This window comes from Solenopsis invicta, chromosome 3, assembly GCF_016802725.1.
Source record: "Solenopsis invicta isolate M01_SB chromosome 3, UNIL_Sinv_3.0, whole genome shotgun sequence".
In the NCBI taxonomy this organism is placed as follows: Eukaryota; Metazoa; Arthropoda; class Insecta; order Hymenoptera; family Formicidae; genus Solenopsis; species Solenopsis invicta.
Genome location: NC_052666.1, coordinates 17,723,365 through 17,729,750, shown reverse-complemented (window position 1 = coordinate 17,729,750; position 6,386 = coordinate 17,723,365). Strand labels below are relative to the sequence as shown.

The 6,386-nt window shown below is 34.0% G+C and overlaps 1 long non-coding RNA gene across 1 annotated transcript; it reads right to left on the bottom strand.

Annotated features, from left to right (window-relative positions):
* Positions 1 to 1,262: 1,262 nt before the first annotated feature.
* LOC113005886 lies at positions 1,263 to 5,721 on the bottom strand. The gene is made up of 3 exons (XR_005574334.1): positions 5,603 to 5,721; positions 1,985 to 2,170; positions 1,263 to 1,912 (listed from the first exon to the last, which is right to left on the bottom strand). It is a non-coding gene; the product is annotated as an uncharacterized LOC113005886 (long non-coding RNA).
* Positions 5,722 to 6,386: the final 665 nt, after the last annotated feature.

Here is a 6,386-nt window from a genome sequence, read left to right as displayed (position 1 = left end):
CCCGATCGAACATCACCAATCACGTAATCTAATCTAACCTAACCAACGGAAATACTCTAGGCATCGGCTGCTATAATTGGTGGTGTCCAATTGGGTCTGTGCGCATCTGGGACCCTCCCGTTATACGAGGTGTGTTCAAAAAGTATCGCGAATTTTGTGTTTTTTCAAAAATTATTTATTTATTCATGAATATCTATTTTGTCCCCTTCAAAGTAATCCCCATGAGATATTATACACTTGTGCCAACGGTTTTTCCAATCTTCGAAGCACTTCAAAAAATCATTTTTTTTTATCTTGTTCAGCTCCTCCTTTGATGCCGTCTTTATCTCGTCAAGCGTAGCGTAACGTCGTCCTTTCATGGGCCTCTTCAGTTTAGGGAACAAGAAAAAGTCACAGGGGGCCAGATCTGGGGAATACGGTGGCTGCGGCATCATTAGTGTGTTGTTTTTGGCCAAAAAGTCGCGCACAAGCAACGATGTGTGAGCAGGGGCGTTTGGTACGAATTTCGCGGCGACCCGTCTCATGCCCAAATCATTGATAAAAATCGAATGGCACGAGCCAATCGATATGTTTAGTTCCTCAGCAACTTCTCTAACGGTGATTCGACGATTGGCCAATACCATTTTCTCCACTTCATTAATTTTTTCGTCTGTTGTTGAAGTGCTCGGGCGTCCGGCACGCTCTTCGTCGTTCACATCTTCTCGGCCTTCTGAGAACATTTTGTACCACCGATAAACGTTGCTTCGGTCCAAGGTAGCTTCTCCGTATGCCACAGTCAACATTCGGAATGCATCCGCGCACTTAATTTCGTTTTTCACACAAAATTTGATACAGGTTCTTTGATCCATTTTTTTGAATAGGTAAAAATCGAAGACGATCCAAAACACGTGCAAGCAAAGCAGCTGTCAACAATTAAGTGAACATTCAAAATGGCCGAGCTTGTCGGCATAAGTGAGAGACATGAGTACCAACATAACGCCACAAAAAGATCGAAATTCGAATATACGTAACCCGCAAAAATTCAAAATTCGCGATACTTTTTGAACACACCTCGTATACACATATAACATGTCCGACTTATAAATATCTATCTTTATAAAAACCATTTACAATTTGATACATATTTCCAAAGAGTCCTTTACTCTTTTCATTAAAGAGAAGAAAGAGAATAGGCATTTATAAGCAGGATATCCTACACAAATATGCGAAATGCGATTCCTTTATTACTTGCATCTGTAACTAAAAAAAATACAATTCACTAGTACTTTCCATCGGTTTATTTTTATAAGATTGCAAATACATGAATTAAAGTTAATTTTAAAGGCAAGTTACAAAGTAATTACATCCTCTACATAGACTTATTTAGATTATATTTCATAAACTCTATATTTCATAATTATAACTCAAAACAGCAGTATTACTATTTACGATGATGTAGTACACTGTATGTGTTATAACATGTCAGTGATCAACGCTTTGCATTGTAATATTAATTGTATTATTTGTGCAATTTCACCTGTTTAATGTTTAATTTACTTTTAATTCTGACAATATTTTCATTTCTAGTTTTTTGTATTGCACTTATATCACTTATAAAAATCTTTCTTAATCAATCAACAAAGCATATAAAGTACATTTTTATTGTACATTTCTATTGTATATACTTTAATTTTCAAAAAATATATACGTACGAATTTTTATAACAAGAAAATAAAAGAAAAAACTGAAAAGAGCATTTTTTGCTGTCATGTTATTTCTAATATCAGACGTACAAACGATGCATATATGTGATTAGAAGATCACTTGTCTTTGAACATAAGCGTCCAATGTAAATTCCTTTCACTCTAGTTCATATTTTAATATACATCAAGAAATTTGTGGGGCATGCGTCGATGTCTATGCGAGGTACGTGCTGCAAAAGAATGATTCGATTAAAAATAGGTCTAAAATTTATAAAGTATTTAATATAAGTTATGAAATTTACGTTTTTGCTTAAAATTCTCAATTGAGTTGAGAGGCTGTCGTCGGTTTTTCCAATTTGCAATTTCCTGGTCGGAAAGTTGTCGTATTTTTATTTGAGGCTCTGATACATATTTATTAGTAGAGCTCTTTTGCCTTTCAAAGTTTTCGCCTTGCATAGAGTCATTTTCTTTGCTTTCTAATAGCATGTCTAAAATACATATACATTCTACATAATGTTTTCCTTGAAATTTGGATATAGGAATTGAATACGCAGGGTGTCGCGCAACTCTTCATATATCAGAATGTGAAAGAGGATGGCGTTTTAAATGAAAAGTTTCTGTTCCAATTTTGGTTCAGACCATTTATTATCTATCCATTTATCTGCTTATTTATCTATCCACTTATTGATTTATTTATTTTATTATTAATTAATATGCAAAAAAGTTAGAATAAAATCTACATCGGAAGAATGTACAGTAGGCGCGATAAGCTTCATAGTATACGCTTCTGCATTTTAATTGGCGTAATCTGATTGATCAACTTTAATCATTAGTAACTCGGTTAATAATGACCTAAACCAAAATCGGGACAGAAATTTTTAGTTAAAAAGTTCCATCCTTTTTCACTTCCCGAAATATTTAATTAAGAGTTAAGAGACGTTCTGTATATTTGTCTCTTATATTAATTATGTTATTTCTTTTTTTACCTGGTACATTATGAATTTGTGTGTGTTGATACTTGTCTAATTTTCAATAAACATATGTAAAAACTATTGAACAGATAATCTAAAAATATTGTACGTATATTTAGATATTAATAAACAAACAAAAATAACAGTACGTCCCAGATAGCCAAACGTGAATACTCAATCTAAATCAAATAATTGCAGAAATTAAGTTGCTCATCAATTGCTATTATGTTGCCTATAGTTTAATGAAACAAAAATGTTTTTGTTAATTCAGTATTAATATGCTGAGTTTTATTGTCAAACAATGGTAGAACAATTGTTGCAACCAATGTTTATAGCAATCTGATAGCAATATGTGAACAACGATTATCATTCATGAGTTGTGAGCAACGTGCCGGTAACCGAATGGTAATATAAAGTTAACAGAAACATGCGAGTATTACTTTTATTCATAAGTTGTGAGCAACATGTCGGCAAGCAAATAGCAACTCTACTATAATAATAATTGCTGAAAAGTTTTCAGCATTTAGTTGATAATAATGTGCATTATTATTGAGTGAGAGAAGTGCACGTAAACGCCAGTACCTAAGCGATGTGCATGCGAACTTTGTAACAGATTTGCGTTTTGTTCGTAGAACGTGTTACATCGTGTATATTGCTTACAAGTGGCTAGCTCATGTATGTCCCATGTACTGGCAAATTACATGCAGATGGCTAACATATTGCTAGTCGTTTGCTCCCCAGATAACATTTTTTGCGTGCAAAGTTTGCGTGTCTTATGCATGTAAACTGTGCACGCGGTTTGCGTGAGTTTTGCCCCTCAAGTTGGTTAAGCTCATGTATTGGCCGATACACCAGCATATCACATGCAAATGGATACCATGTATCGGATAATTATATTTGCTTGTAAGTTGCTTGCACCCAAATAACATTTTTTGCGCGCAAAGTTTGCGCGTCTTATGCATGTAAACTGTGTACGCGGTTTGTGTGAGATTTGCCCGCAAGCAGTGTTCTCAGATAGGACGGGATTTTTGCGCATGCGCGAGAATGTTTACGCGAAAACATCACTTAATTTCACTATTAAAAGATTCTAAAATTATGCAACATATTAAATTGATTAGACCACTTAACAAGGGTACTCATACTATTCATTAATACCTTTACTTAATGAAAATAAATACTTTACTGATGCTGAATCCACCGCGCATGCGCTAAAACCCCGTCCCATCTGAGAACACTGCCCGCAAGTTGAAATTCTGTAATTTCAGATTGAAATGGATTTAACAAGTGAGTGCTAACGCCACCACTAGGCGGCCACGCCGCAGATTTTCTCGTGAGTTGAATGCAGCCACAAACGTTATATCTAGGAATTACCGCCGCCGACTCGTCAGCTCATACTTTAGTGACACTTTTAGGAGCTGTTTTTTGTAACCTCGAGACGAATACTCGCTCTCATTCTTTTGAAACATGGCGTATGTGTGAAACGTTGTTCTATATAAAATTTTATATTTTTACATGTAAATAACAATTTGTATTGTTATTTAATTTTGTACATAAATTAAATGTTTAATTCAAATTTAATTTTTTTTAAATCTTTTAACAAAAAGAATACAAGAAATATTTTTTTTTTGTAAACTAAACATTTATTACGTTTACATTAATGTATTCTGTTTTAATAAATTTATATGAGTTCGGATCTTATTTTTCAATCGATCTTAATACTGTATTTTCGGTGCAGAAATCCCGATTGATTCGAATTACCGATCTGCTCTATCTGTTGAACATAAGTCTTGATATGACACAGATTTTGTAACAAAATCTATATGGCATTTATAGAAGGGATATGAAAAGGATTAAAAATCTTTTTACCTGTTGTTTATAACATGATGGCAATTTAAAAACACAATGTTGCACGTTAGTTGTTCACAAATTGCTGAAAATCGTTGTCATCAGATTGCCGACAAGTTTCTTGCATTGTCTGCAATCTGAGGGCAACCTAACAGCAACACTTGTTTCCTATCCATTGTTTAGATTTTAAGGATTCCTGACGTGTTGCGCGCCAGTTGCCAGCAAGTTGCTGAAAACTGAGTTTAAAGTCTATTGCCAATAGATTGTTGGAAACTTGCCATTATTATATTTTGAAAATTGTTACTGACAAAAATATACTGAAAAGAGGATACCCCCTTCTGTTGCTTTGCTGACAACTTATGAGCGATATTTGTGGCAAGTTGCCGACAATTTGCAATCATTTGGCTATCTGGGATTGAACGTATTGCTAGTTTTAACTGAGACTCGGTTCATTCATTTTTATTCGTTTTCCTTATATAATTACAAGGCATCTAAAACAATACAAAAAAAAATAAATATAATAATGATAGTCGTGTATAGAGAAAAGTCGCAAATATTAGAATACCTCGGCGTTTTTAGATAATATTGCTCACAAATTAAAATGTCTTCTGTTAAAATTAGATGATATAGCAGTTTAAGCAAGTTATCTTATTCATCAATTGATTCACTGCATTATGCACAAGTATAACTTTGCTCTGTAAAAGCTGCATTTGTGCATAATGCGGTGAATCAATCGATGAATTAAGAACTTGTCTTTTTTAGAATCAAGCATGAATCACATATGCTAGATGTATTGCATTGCTTTGAGCGCTAATTACTATTATGCATGATTTTTATGCGAGCTATCGTTGCGAACTTCATATGATATATCATCATATAAACAATCTAGCATGTATCAGAACAAGCATAGAAACATGCACACATTATATTTCAAGAAATCGAGCATCGAGTGATTCCAACTTAATATAGTGTCCTGTTTCCTATTTTATTGCAATAATTAATGTTTTTGCAACCTAACCTAGGAAGATGTTATATTGTGCTGTCTTAGATTCAATACAATTGAAGGGTTAATGAATTTTTGTTTTGACGATTTATACACCTTACCTTGAATGTATTGTATTAACAGGCTAACAACAATTTTACATTTTCGCAGGTAGGCTTTCTCTTAACAGATTAAAAATATTTTACGATAATTAATCGGATCTCGGATTGGATTGAACAATGGTACTCAACGTAGGTATAGAAAATTTCCCTAGGCTAATCGGATTGACGATTGCTGTCTCAAATGTAATCCGATTGATGACGAAAGCATGGAGACCGAAAAGCATGCTTGAAAAGTAAGTCTCTTAATTTTTTTAAATAATAACATAAAAAATCAAATATAAAGTTAAAAAGAATGATTTGAATTTAGATTTATTGTAATTTTTTTGTCTAAACACTGGATTTCGTTTAAATTTCTGTTTGTAAAAATTAATTAATTGTTACGTCCAGAGTTGAAGTAGGATAGGTAAGACATGGAGGGAGAAAGGAGGGACGTAACAACTTGAGAATGTGCCCACGAGGCACAGGCAGGCCGCGTCGACAACCCAGAATATATGGGTCACTGGGTCCACAGCGGGGGGCCCAATGACAAACATTCAGGGTGTTCCGCGTCCCTCGGTCCTGTTTTGAGGCAGCAAATTTAATTGCTTTACCTCGGGATCGGACCTAGTGCTTGGCTTAATAGAGCAAGGGATGATGAGTGAGATGGAGAAATTAATCAAATTCCTTATAATCAGTCATTGATTTATTGAAAGAAAATGTGAAAGATAAATATGTATAAAAAAAAAGGATTAATTCTATGTAAAAATAATTTATTACAGATTAGAGCTGGTAAGGTGCACAATTT